This window comes from Carcharhinus amblyrhynchos, chromosome 5, assembly GCF_965287045.1.
Source record: "Carcharhinus amblyrhynchos chromosome 5, sCarAmb.v2.hapA, whole genome shotgun sequence".
NCBI classification, from domain to species: domain Eukaryota; kingdom Metazoa; phylum Chordata; class Chondrichthyes; order Carcharhiniformes; family Carcharhinidae; genus Carcharhinus; species Carcharhinus amblyrhynchos.
The window spans coordinates 66970702-66985188 of NC_137328.1; positions in this window are offsets into that span (position 1 = coordinate 66970702).

Below are 14487 nucleotides of genomic sequence, written 5' to 3' on the forward strand. Positions count from 1 at the left end.
CAGTCTGCCAGGGGTGTCTAGGAAACAGTGAACCCATGAAACAATTTTTGTTTTGTGACATTGGCTTTTTCATGTAAATTTGGCACCCCAATCAATTCAGAGCCAATTAATTGAAAAATCTTCAATTCCATGAATTAGAAAACATCTCCTCACGAAAGGTGATGATTTGAACTTTGAAAGAAGTCACAACTTCGGCAGTGCAAACTGAATCAACCATGTTTGATTTGAAGTGATGACACAGAAAGTGACCACAGATGCAAGGTTCAGATACAGCTAGCCCAATTAGTTCAAGGGTACAGAGAAAGAGAACTCAGCAGTCTATTTAATCCTTACCTCATCACAGTCAGGTGCTGTCAAAACCAATATTGTGGAAGTACTCAACCACTCGCAAGCCATTTTCAGATGGAGGGAAAAATGTAACTCATGCTTCCATTGGAATGGCTTTCCAAAGGTGTGCAAGTCAGAGAAAAAGACTTTGTTGTTTTGACACATGAAGGAGACTCTTTCTGACTGTGAAATGTAGCACACATATATCATCATGAGTGGCAAAGCACTGGGTCATTGTAAAGGTTGCTCAAACAAGATATCTCAGTGTCGATTTTTATTGATCTCAGTTTGAAAGTATCAACTGTGAGTGACAAACTCTACATTCAGTGTTTTTCACAACTTTTACTTCCGCTTGTGACAGACACTCTTCAAGCTTTTGACGGCTCAATTATTCCTGCTGTGTGATGGATCACAGTTCCAGTACACTAGAAAAGTATCATCATAGATGGGTTCACTTTCTATGTAGCTAAAGGCAGGAGTCTTATGGGTGTTACGAACCACATTGATATTATCTGCGAGGGTGTCTCAAAGTGAGAAATTGGTTCATGGTGGTGAACATTATTGATTTTGAAATGGTGTGAGAAGTCACGTGAAACCACTCGTGAGAATAAGCAGCCCAGTCATAGTGAACCAATTACTAAATGCCATTTGTTAAATGAAAGAAAAGACAAATGCACATGAATAGTATCATAACTCCATAAGACACAAAAGCACCAGAGTAATAGACATACACATAGTTTTATCTGGAAATTACCCTTCATTCCAACTATATTCTCAATACGTGAACTTCCCCATTCCTTAAACAACAATCACCTTAAACAAATCTATGTTAAATCCAGCTTAAAGTTACCAAACAATAGCAGGAGGATGATCCAGTCTGGGAAGTGTCTTTACCAGATTTGGCGAAGATAGGTAAACCATCTTTACAAAAGTTTCTGCATTAACTTAGCTCTAAGGTTTTACAAAGCACCTCTGCTGTTAGCTGGTTTGTTGTTCGAGGTTACCATGGCCTTCCAATAAAATGTTAAACTGGCCTGTCAACTCCTGCAGGAGTTGACAAGTATACCCTTGGCTCTCTTTGATTTTGCTCATCATGTATTGGGTTATCTGTCTCTCCTAAATTCCTTGACACTCTAAAGATTGGCCTCTGTATGCCTCCCCTGATCTCCCAGTCATTTTGGTAAATTACTTCTTGATGATAGGGCCATTTACATCTGATCTTATCTAGATGTCTGCTAATCTCATTATTGGGAAAGGACCCATCTCATCAGCCCCTTTGAATGCTGGCTGCTTCAGATTCTCCCCTGTTGCTAGGTAGGTTACATCCCATCATTTATTTTGTTAATTCTGGGTCTGATTGTTTCCAGGCAAATCTAAGACAGAGGATAAACTTTTTGATATGTTTGGATTCCAACTTGAAGATCCTATTGGAACATACACTAATGTGATTGATGACACAAACTATAAATAGCGATATACTTCCTTATTTACCATATTTGGGAGATTAAGAGATGCAGTCATGCTCCTTGCATTGGCATATCAATTCCAAAAGTGTCATAACATTTGAGAAAGCTGCTGTTTGTGTGGCAGAGAGTCCCAGGAGCTGAAATGACCAGAAACAGATGATATTATTGAGCGAATTGACTCATCACCATCGATATCAAATCTGGCCATTGTGAGATGGCAAACTTAGACTATATGTCGACCTTAAGACAGTCAATGAAATTATTATTCCAGACAATTAACAACTTCTTACAGTCCAAGAACTATCGGCATCATTTCATGATTTCACAGTCCTCATGAAGTTGTAAATGCAATGGAGCTATCTTCAGATACAAGGTGCAGAGCAAAGCCAATATCTCACAACTTTTGTTACTCACAAAGGTGTGTTTGCGTTCTGAAAAATGCCCCTATGGACTAACTTCAGCACTTCGCACATATCAAAAAATCATGTTTTGTCAGTCTTGTTAGATGTTGATGGTCAGGCACATGTAGGTTGACTATGGGATTCGTAAAGTACCATGCACACAACGATGTAAAAGAACACATAACCTGCTCCTAGGGGTTAGTCTATTATTATTCAGAGCTGTGTTCACAAGCAAGTCTGGAGACAGCTCCTAGCTTGAATCCTTTGCCCTGTATATAGTTATTGTAGTTAAGGTACTTAAGACTACAAAGACTTTATGAAGAAATACCTAACAGAATCCAAAACCTTACAGCAATGACGTTGTTGTCCATTGAAGGGTCAAAACAGAATAAGAACAGTCGTTATCAACAGTGCTCATTCTACTCGCACAACACACTGTGACACTCAACAAAGACACATGAACCTTTGTGGCATCTGAGATTGATTTTTGTTGGTACAAAGTGACAGCAGCTGGAGTAAAGTCTGCCCACAACATCCAAGCCATTCATGCGCTTCTGATTCTGTCTAATGTGAAAGAGTTGCCATCATCCCTCAGCATTGCTACTCTTTTTTTAATCGCAGATGCATTCCTAAATGGACAGAGATCATGGAGCCTCTTTAGAAGCTACTGCTGTAGCTTTAAAAGAACTTGTTTGGTTTTGTTGCATTTGGACATGGACTACTTCAGTATTTAAAGAATCGTGAATGATGCTAAACATTGTGCAATTGTCAATGAACACCCTCACTTCTGGCCTTATGGTGGAAGGAAGATCAATAATGAAGTAGCTGAAGATGATTCAGTAGAAGACACTACCCTGAGGAATTCCTGCAGTGATGTCCTGGAGCTGTGATGATTGACCTCCAACAACCACAGCCATCCTCCTTTGTGCCAAATATGAGTCAAACTTGTGGAGTTGGCAGATAACTGTATTGCATGCAAAACTTGAGCAGTTATTCTGAAAGTGCTACACAAATGAGAATTGCATCTTGCTCATGAAGTATGTCTGAGATCATTGTTAAGAGAAACAATGATCCTGTGAAGCAGTCTGGTGGCCTGCAATGGATTGCTGTATAAAATAATTCATTACAAACAGTGCAGCTGGTGCACTCAATGAAAAATCTGTTGAACTGTGTTCCACACCTCTACATTCGACCACATGGCCAACAAAACCATGGCAACAACATCAAGTAATATTTTTAAACAAACCCAAGTAGCTCATACAAATCAACATTTTTTGTTCATGACCTACAGAGCAAATGGTTGGAAATCGCTATGGCAAATTCCATAACGACCACTATGATCATTGACATTCTGGAAAAACTGTTTACAAAACGATGCATGTTGGAGACTTTCATGACCTTGAATTAATGTTTATTTCCAGTCAGTTCATGGAGTCACTGGCAGGCTACAAAATTCATCACCATCTGTCATTGTGACACAACCTGCAATTGAATGTTGGCGTTAAACAATTCAGCAGGGTGATAAAGGACAGTCTGAGAGCTCGTATGTCAGTGCAAAACATTTGAATGATCCATTCATATTCTACTTTGCACTTATCAATCCACCCTGCACTTTCTGACCGGAAAGATACCAAATAAACTTTAATATTCATATGCCACTGGCCATTCTTAAGCTGTCACCACCATTCAACAAGAATGTCAGAACCAAGGCAGAAGAAATCACATAGTGACAAGGGAAAGCATAAGCATTCTTCAACTTGCAAATAACGCAAAGGAACCACAATATGAAGTTGGGGATGAGGTTCACAAAAAAATGACCAAATCTCGACCACAAACTCAAATTATCCCTATCAGGTCCAAAGCAGTTCAGGTGACTGCCCGTTACCGACACTTGTTTGTTGGATAGCAACAAAAAATTGAACACGAGAGACTTGCTAGCGAAGAGACCAGGATATTTCAAGGACAGTGACTAAGAGGATGCATTTCCATTTCTGGCAACTGACAGTGCTGTTGATCATCTGCCCCATTAAGGTGATCATGCAGAACTACCCTGTGAAGTCTGTAGACCCCAGTGTAGTCAAAGACCTTTGTATCACAAAGGTTACTTCTGCACTTAGAGAAATCAGACATGCTGAACTTGACTCAATTGTTCAGGGTGGTTTAATTTAAAATAAGGCAGTGGGCATTTTGCGCCTGCTGTGCTGAGGGCACAAACTCCTGTGAGAATTGAAAACGAGAATCTTGTCAGTGAGATCTTGTTTTCTGATTTTCCCCACCCTCCCCCCATCACTGATGTAACAAGGTTCCCACCCAGTAAGGTTGGGGACTTAATTTCCGTAAATTTAGATATGATTCATGACCTTCCCCACTGTATCATCCTTCCACATTAGGAATTCTCGGTGTACAGCTGCTTTCCAAAAATGTGAACCAGTTACAGATAAGTATAGCCCACAGTGGGGAAAGGGATAGGGGTGGAAAGTCCTTTGACACTGCTCCCAAAACCTTGGCACTGCCCTGGCGCTGACTCCTGGAACTGACCCCTAGTAGTGCCAAGGAGTATCATGGGCATTGCTGGGAGAGCTCTCTCTGAGCTTTGTTGGGATTTTCCCCTTATCCCAGGGGATTCCCCTTATCCCTGGGGTGGGAAATGCCTTTCCAAGGGGGATTAGAGTGGGGAGCTGTTGCATTGTGGGGGTGGAAGGACTCCATGTGCATCATTGCTTCCAGTTTTTTTAAATCAGAGATTGGGGTGACCTTTAAAAAGGCGCCCAAGATCTTGGGATTCCTGATGTTGCTGACCTTTTCCAGCCCCATCTCGCCAGTGTGATGGCATGGACAATCCTCCATTTTCGTTTTGTACAGAGTGCTGTACAATGTGCGAGAACAGCCAGCTATGCAGCTGCCAAGCTGAATTCCATTTTTATCACCTCAGCTCGCACTCTGTGCAGAAAAGGAAAAGGGAAAAAAGGTCTACTAGTTCATTTTTACAAAGGAGAAAAATGCGGTGTCCAATTGTTCTTTTCATGTGAGTCATTTTACTATTTGTGCTCACTATGCTTGATCAGTTAAGCATGTATGAAACTCAGGAAAAAATGAACGAACTGCAGAAGTTGCTGGAAGCTCAAGCTATGAGTATGGAAAAGGTGTTTTAAAGCTCAGTGAATAATTTCTTGTTACAAGGCGTGTCATTTTGGCATAGCTCTGAAATATAAAATCAGAGTAAGGATACATTTGTTAAAGGCATATTATGGTTAATGAACGTGAGTGAGTTTTTTGATGGGGTAACAGAGATGGTTGTTGAGGGTAATGCAATTGATGAAGTGTATATGGACTTCTTGTAAAGGTATTTGATAAAATACCACAAAGTATAATTGCCAGCAAATTTATAGCTGGTGAAATAAAACAGAAAGTAGCAGCACAGATACAAATTTTGCTGAATAGCAGGAAACAGAGAACCGTAGTGAAGTTGTTTTTTGGACTGGAGGAAGATAATACAGCAGGCTTCCTCAAAAGTTGGTATTAAGACCACTGTTTTTCCTGATATATATTCGTAACCGAGACTGGGGCATACAAAGCCAATTTCAAAATTTGCAAATGACACAAAACAAAATACAGGATAAAGTTCTCAAGTGGATGCGGGAGCAGAGAGGCCTGGATATGTGTATGAATCAATATAGGCGTCAGGACAGGTTGCAAGATCTGTTGATAAAGTATCCAGCATCCTGAGCTTTATCAATATGGGCAAAGAGTTGAGAAGCAAGGAAGTTGTATTAAACCTGGTTAGAACACAGGTTTGGCCTCAACTGGAGGTTTGCATTCAGTTATGGGCACCAGACTTGAGGAAGGTTTGAAGATATTAGAGAGCCAGAAAAGATTTTAGATACTGGTTCCAGGGATGAGGAACTTCCCTTATTTAGAAAGGTTGGAGAGATTGGGATTGTTCACCAACTCCAATTGTCTAGTGGAGAAGAGAAGATTGAGTGGAAATTTGATAGATGTATTCAAAATCATGACATTATGGGGACAAAATAGATAGGAAGTAATTGTTGTCATTAATGGATACAAAATTGGCTTCTGTGTGGTTGTAGAGGGTTGTTTTTCAAACTGGAGGCCTGTGACCAGCGGTGTGCCGTAGGGATCAGTGTTGAGGCCATTGTTATTTGTCATTTATATTAATGATTTGGATGAGAGTATAGGACGCATGGTTAGTAAGTTTGCAGATGACACCAAGATTGGTGACATAGGTGACAGTGAAGGAAGTTATCTCCAATTGCAACGGAATCTTGATCAATTGGGCAAGTGGGCTGACGAATGGCAGGTGTAGTTAAATTTAGGCAAATGTGAGGTGATGCATTTTGATAGATTAACCAGGGCAGGACTTACTCAGTTAATGGTAGGGCACTGGGGAGAGTTGCAGAACAAAGAGATCTAGGGGGTACATGTTTGTTAAAAGTGGAGTCACAGATGGACAGTGGTGAAGAAGGCATTCGACATGCTTGGTTTCATTGGTCAGAACATTGAACACAGGAGTTGGAATGTCTTGTTGAAGTTGTACAAGACATGGGTAAGGCCACACTTGGAATACTGTGTGCAGTTCTAGTCATCCCATTATAGAAAGGATATTATTAAACTAGAAAGAGTGCAGAAAAGATTTACTAGGATGCTACCGGGACTTGATGGATTGAGTTATAAGGAGAGGCTGGACAGACTGGGACTTTTCTCTCTGGAGCGTAGGAGGCTGAGGGGTGATCTTATGGCAGTCTATAAAATAATAAGGGGCACAGATCAGCTAGTTAGTCAATATCTTTTCCCAAAGGTAGGGGAGTCTAAAACTAGAGGGCATAGGTTTACGGTGAGGAGAGATACAAAAGTATCCAGAGGGGCAATTTTTTCACAGAGGGTGGTTAGTGTCTGGAACAAGCTGCCAGGGGTAGTAGTAGAGGCGGGTACAATTTTGTCTTTTAAAAAGCATTTAGATAGTTGCATGGATAAGATGGGTACAGAGGGATATGGGCCAAATGCAAGCAATTGGGATTAGCTTAGGGGTTTAAAAAAAAGTGGCATGAACAAATTGGGCCGAAGCTCCTGTTTCCATGCTGTAAACCTCTATGATTCTATGACTATGATGGAAGGATTGAGAACCAGAGAGCACAGATTTAAGGCAATTAGCAAAAGAGACAATGGCGACATGAAGAAAATCTTCTTTACGCAGCAAGTGGTTGGAATCGGAAACTGAGTGTCGAGGATGTAGGTTCAATTGAGGCTTTAAAAAGGGAATTGGCTTTTATCTGAAAAGAGAAAACTTACAAGGTCACTGGGAAAAGGCAGGGGTTATCATTGGGTGAACTGTTCATTAGAGGGCCAGAACAGCTGGTGTCAAATGGCCACCTTCTGTGCTGCAGCTATTCTGTGATTCTATCAAACAATGAGGAGGCAGGGCAGATTGAAAAAGTCATTCAAAAACATATGGGATCCTGGACTTTATAAATAGATGCATAGAATTCAAAAGCAAGAACATAATGGTGAGCTTTGATGAACTCTGGCTTGGCCTCAGTGGAAGTATTGTGTTCAATTCTAGGTACTGCACTTTTGGAAGGATGTGCAGGTTTCAGAGGGTGCAGAAAAAATATTATGAGAATGGCTCCAGGGATGGGAGACTTCAGTTGTTTGGATTGATTGAAGAAGCTGGAGTTATTTTCCTAAGAGAAGGGTGAGAGGAGATTTGATAGAGGTGTTCAAAATCATGAGGGGTCCAGACAGAATAGAATGAAAAACAACACTGATTTGAGGTGATTGGCAAAGAGTTAATGACAACATCAGGAAAATCTTTTTTATGCAGCGAGTAGTTCTGGAATTAGTTGCCTGGTGGAGACAGATTTGATCATGATTTACAAAAGGAAATTGAAGAAGCACTTGATTTAAGAAAAGCAGAGATACAGGGAAAGAGATTGACATTGACTGAGTTATTCCTGCAGAGAGCTGGCATGGATCTGATGTTGAGTAGCCTCCTCCTATACTATAAATCTTCTATTATTTTAATTTACATATCAACTAGGCTTTCAGCCTCCAGAAGCAGAGAAAAAAAATTACAATATTATGCTGAATGTAGCAGGCCACAATAATCCTTGAGGCTCACCAAGATATTGTGCAGAACTCTTCTTGATGTTTTTTCAGGAAACTAAAATGACATAGGAGAATTCCTACAGAAGCTGTATGACACTTCTTGTCATGACACAGGCCTCACTGTAGCTATTGTATCCCTCTATGAAAGTTTTACTGGACTTGTCAACCATTTAATAATCCTGATCACAAATCAAAACACTTGGATCTGCAGTGTGGATGTTGGTGAGGTAAATTGTTGCAATAATGAAAGCATCATGGTTGTTTCCTGGATTTCAGGTATATAACAGGTATATAACATGCAGAATAGGTGAGTGGTATTACAGACTACATAGACATTACTTTAATTTTTAGAATTTCATTTTCAGAAAATTGAAAGGATGTCATTTAGGATGTAAAGATGACAAGAAATTCCTACTGAGTAACTTCACCAGTGAACCAAAAACATATCGAGCTGTTTCAAGAAGACGTGTTTCAGAAGAAAATACACAAAAGGACACTGACCAAAGATGGCTACCACCTGTCTGGCATTGTAAGTTGAACACTTCTCTGGAAAGTTTGTACATGGATTGCATCGCAGACCTGCTCTGACGAGTTGCATGATTTTCACATCTGAGGGTGGGAGGGGCGTGGCAAGGAGTGAGGGTGCATTGTCATTGTCCACTTCAAAAAGGGACTGTTGAAAGAAGGGCATTAAAAATGCAAAGTATTGATTTCAATCAACTGTAATTCTGTCATTGCAATGGGAAACTGTTAGCTTGCGAGGATACACCAAGAGGCTACAAAATCCCTGTGGAGAATGAAATACCTCCATTTCATTTTGGATTCTATTTCGTGAAACGGGTCAGAAGTTTCTGAGATGAAGGTTGGAATTCTTTAACCTTGCCTGAGGCTGGGATCCTTCGGTCCCACTGCAATGAACGGTAATTTAGCTAAGCACCAAATTGTCTGTTCTCGCTGGCAGTGATGGCAGGGCATATGCTCTTGGAGAATTTTAGCTGAAGGACTGCAAGACATGTTAATCAAATCCCTTTCTTGGAATGCATAGGCAGGAGGTTTTTAAGAACTTGTAAGCCAGACACAAAGAAAAGTAATTTTCATGGCTCTTGCTGGACTCCCTGCTGCCATCTGCCACCAAACCCGCTGCAGGCAGACTGAGAGAATTTTGCCCACTGTATTTCCATTGGAAAGAACCTCAGGAGAAACCCATTGATTTTTGGGAGACAGATCATGGAATTAAAAGGCAGCAAATTGTATTAAAGTTCAGTTTTCTGTTTGCAATCTGCTCCAGAATTTTGGAGGGTCTAGTTAACATTTCAAATGGCTGCAATGTTCAACAGTCTATGCCTCAAGGACAAGGAAAAATGCAATCGCATATTCCTGAAACTTTTATTTGGACTTGAATTTTTCTCCCTTCTGATACGTGTGTGTGTGTGTGATAACATCTTTTGTTGTTTTTTCCTCAGGTTTCGTGTCCAATAAATTTGCTCTTTCATTGACTCAAAAAAACCTGGTTTGATTGTCTCTTCATTAAAAAATAAATATACTTATTAGAAAAGGTACTAAGGGGAAAAAAATTTAAAAATCTTTGTTGAGATGAACCAAAAAGGCTGGGTAAATGGGAGCCAGTTTGTTTCTTCTCACCCAGTCAGAACAATTATGCAAATTTCTCCTTCGACTGTGAGACCCAGCCACTTGGTAGAATTGAATGGTCCTTAGTCATTGCCATTCTTGGAGAAAATTTGAATCACGCAGTCATTACGCAAAAAGCATCAGTAGCCTTCTTCATAGATACTGGGGAGTTGCCATGATTTAATATAATCCTTATGTGACTCAGTATTAAATTTTGCTAGATAATGTTCCTGTGAATTTTTTTTGGAAAATTAAAGATAAATAAATATACATTATTATTGCAATGTGGCAAAATTCACATAACGGTACTTGGAAGGGAGCAAATGCTAGTAGGTTCACAACAGTAGTAATCTTAATGTTTTCAGCTCATACTGCTCCCTTTGGAGAAATGGGCTGCGGGTCTTCAAACAGTAATTGACATATTTCCCCAATAATTTCCAGTTGGTTAGAGAGGGAGGATACTGACAGTCAGATAAATCTAAGTAAGATCTTCTGGTTTGGTTGCCCCAAGGTGAGTGATTATGAATAGATACAGAAGAAACACCTTTGTGAAGCCTCATTCTAAATGCCTCCAATCTAGCTTTTCTGCATCTGCTTCCGGGATGGCTTGATAGCATGGTGGTTAGCACTGCTGCTTCACAGCTCCAGGGTCTTGGGTTCAATTCCCGGCTCGGGTCACTATCTGTGTGGAGTTTGCACATTCTCCTCGTGTCTGCGTGGGTTTCCTCTGGGTACTCTGATTTCCTCCCACAGTCCAAAGATGTGCGGGTTAGGTTGATTGGCCATGCTAAGAATTTGCCTCTTAGTATCCAGGGATGCATAGGTTAGAGAGATTATTGGGTATAATATGTAGGGATGTAGGGGTAGGGCCTGGGTGGGATTGTGTTTGGTGCAGACTCGATGGGCCGAAGGACCTCCTTCTGCACTGTAGGGTTCTATGATTTCCTCATCCTCTATTCTTAAATTGACGAGGATGAGAGGCGACATAATAGAGGTTTATAAGATGAAGAGGGGATAGATAGAGTGGATGTGTGGAGACTATTTCCTCTGGTGGATATAGCTGTTAGTAGGGGGCATAACTATTAGGTTCATGGTGGGAGATATAGGAGGGATATCCGAGGTAGATTCTTCACTCAGAGACTGGCTGGGGTGTGGAATCAACTGCCTGCTCTGATAGTAGAGTCGGACACTTTAGGAACTTTCAAGCAGGTATTGGATAGGCACATGGAGCACACCAGAATTAAAGGGAGTGGGATAGCTTGATTTTGGGTTTGGACATAGCTCGGCACAACACTGAGGGCCAAAGGGCCTGTACTGTACGTTCTATGTTCTATATATCTCCATTGGGAAATATACTTATCAGAGCAATGGAATACTTTAAGCAGAGAGAACTGAGTGAAACCAGCACCATGAGTCCTCACTGAGCATCTCAAGTACTAAAGAGATTGATAGATATACAAAAGAACACCAAGCTCTGTAGCATATAGCAGATTGTCTCCTTTCTTCAGTATCTTTCTCAAGGATACCTTATTATAGCACCCATTGCCAAAGTGGTAATAACTATGGTCTGGAACAGACATCTGGGGAAAATAGGTTGGCACAGTTCGATGCATCAACCAACTGCATTTATAGGAGGCCCCCAATGGCTCTTAAAGAGAACTGGTGCTTTTTTGACAGGCAATCACATCTTTTTTTTTGCAGTCTATTTGTGGCAATAGCTCCAAGTTCTTTTTTGCTATTATCACTCCAAGGAAAATCAAATCAGTGAGTCTCAGCCTCACAATAGTCCAAGGTCTTGCTGTAGTTTATGCCACTTTAAATGCAAGAACAGCATAACAAAAATAATGGTTATGTAAAGAGATAGCACCAGGAAGCAAATAGATGTTTTGCAAAAGAGCTATGATCAATGGGTCATGTAATCCCCAAGAATTTCACATCTGGCACACCTCAGATAACTACGCAACCTTCAAAGTGCTCCCAAGGAAAAAGTAAATACAATGAAAATGCAATCCAAGCAATTGAAGCTTGCTTTAAGTGGCAAACAATGCTGGAAGGCCAAGGCTGCAAATTGAATCATCAAGTACAAGCATGTAGCTCTGCGAAAGGCAAATCTAATCAAATGGAAACTAATAAATATCTATGTGTGATAAATAATTTCATGTATAAACATTCAAATTTGTAATAAAAATATAAACCAATTACAGGATACATATTTAATGTTCATAAAAAAAAGCCTTAATCCTAAATTATTCTTTTTCTTATCAACGGGATTGGTCGGATCAACAGAATGTAAATTACAACAATTAACATTATTTATTGATATGTCTTACTAATAGTTTTATAATTACATTAAGTTTCATATTGATGGAAGTTAACCCCAGTGAATTACAGGGGAAAGTCTATTTTGTAATTAACCTAATTTGCATTTGTACATTAGTTATAATTAGATTATTACATTTGGGCAATAATGGATGGCTGCTGGTTTTGTGTTGGGGAATTCGGGACAGGCAGGTCACCTGAAGGGCAATTGTAGATTCAATCATTTAAACTGCTTGATATCGCTAAGGCAGTGTTCTGTCTATTTCATGGTGATGCTTAACACTCTGTGAACAAAATTACTCGTCGGGTGATATGCTGGGAACAACTGTGATTTTGACTTCAGATGGAAAGCTTTCTGTGACAGTAAACTGAATGTTTATAACTTTTTAATGTAATAATTTTCTCTAGGTGGCATCCGTATCAGTGATCTGGCACATCTTGTAGGGGTTGCTGTGGCAGAGTTGTGTGGTGTCATGGTCACTCTTCTCCTGAAGGCTGGGTCATTTGTTGTGGACAATGGTCTGTTTGAGATTGTGCGATTGTGTACATCCACCAGGTACACAGTACACACTCTTGCAACTCAGCCAATGTCATCTACCTGATATGCTACAGGAAAGGATGTCCCGAGGCACGATACACTGGGGAGACCATGCAGGCGCTGCAACAATGGATGAATGAACACTGCTCGACAATCACCAGGCAGGAATGTTCTCTTCCTTTTGGGGAACATTTCAGCAGTCACGGGCATTCAGCCTCTGACCTTCGGATAAGCATTCTCTAAGATGGCCTTCACGGTATATGACAATGCAGAATCACTGAGCAGAAACTGATAGCCAAGTTTCGCATACGAGGACAGTCTCAAACCGGGTTCTTGGGTTCATGTCACACTATCTGTAACCCCCATGACTTGCCTGCACTTGAAAAATCTCACGAACTGTCCTAGCTGGAGACAATACCCATCTCTTTAACCTGTGCTAAACCCTCTCTCAACCCACATTGTCTGTACTTTAAGATTTAATTACTAGTAAAAACTTGCATCCCAATTATCTTGTAAATTGAATTTGTTCTGTATATAGAACATAGAACATTACAACGCAGTACAGGCCCTTCGGCCCTCAATGTTGCGCCGACTAGTGGAACCAATCTAATGACCCTCTAACCTAAACTATTCCAATGTTATCCATATGTCTATCCACTGACCATTTGAACGCCCTTAAAGTTGGTGAGTCCAGAACTGCTGCAGGCAGGGCATTCCACGCCCTTACTACCCTCTGAGTAAAGAACCTACCTCTGACATCCGCCCTATAATTACCACCCCTTAGTTTAAAGCTATGTCCCCTTGTGTTAGCCATCTCCATCTGAGGAAAAAGGCTCTCACTACCCACCCTATTTAACCCTCTGATCGTCCTGTATGCCTCAATTGGGTCACCTCTTAACCTTCTTCTCTCTAACGAAAATAACCTCAAGTCCCTCAGCCTTTCCTTATAAGACCTTCCCACCATACCAGGCAACATCCTGGTAAACCTCCTCTGCACCCTTTCCAATGCCTCCACATCTTCCTTATAATGCGGTGACCAGAACTGTATGCAATACTCCAAGTGCGGACGCACCAGAGTTTTGTACAGTTGCAACATGACCTCACGGCTCCGAAATTCAATCCCTCTACCAATAAACGCTAACACACAATACGCCTTCTTAACAACCTTATCAACCTGGGTGCCAACTTTCAGGGATCTATGCACATGTACACTGAGATCTCTCTGCTCGTTGACACTACCAAGAGTCCTTCCATTAGCCCTATATTCTGTACTCCTGTTATTCTTTCCATAGTGAATCACCTCACACTTTTCCACATTAAACTCCATTTGCCACCTCTCAGCCCAGCTCTGCAGCTTATCTATGTCCCTCTGCAAACTGTAACATTCATCCTCACTGTCTACAACTCCTCCAACTTTGGCGTCGTCAGCAAATTTACTAACCCATCCTTCTATATCCTCATCTAGGGGCCACTGTTTTGGGGCCACTGCTGTTTGTCATTTTTATAAATGACAAACAGCAGTAGCCCCAAAACAGATCCCTGAGGTACACCACTTGTAACTGAACTCCAGGTTGAATATTTCCCATCAACCACCACCCTCTATCTTCTATCACCTAGCCAATTCCTGATCCAAACTGCTAAATCACCCTCAATCCCATGCATCTGCATTTTCTGCAGTAGCCTA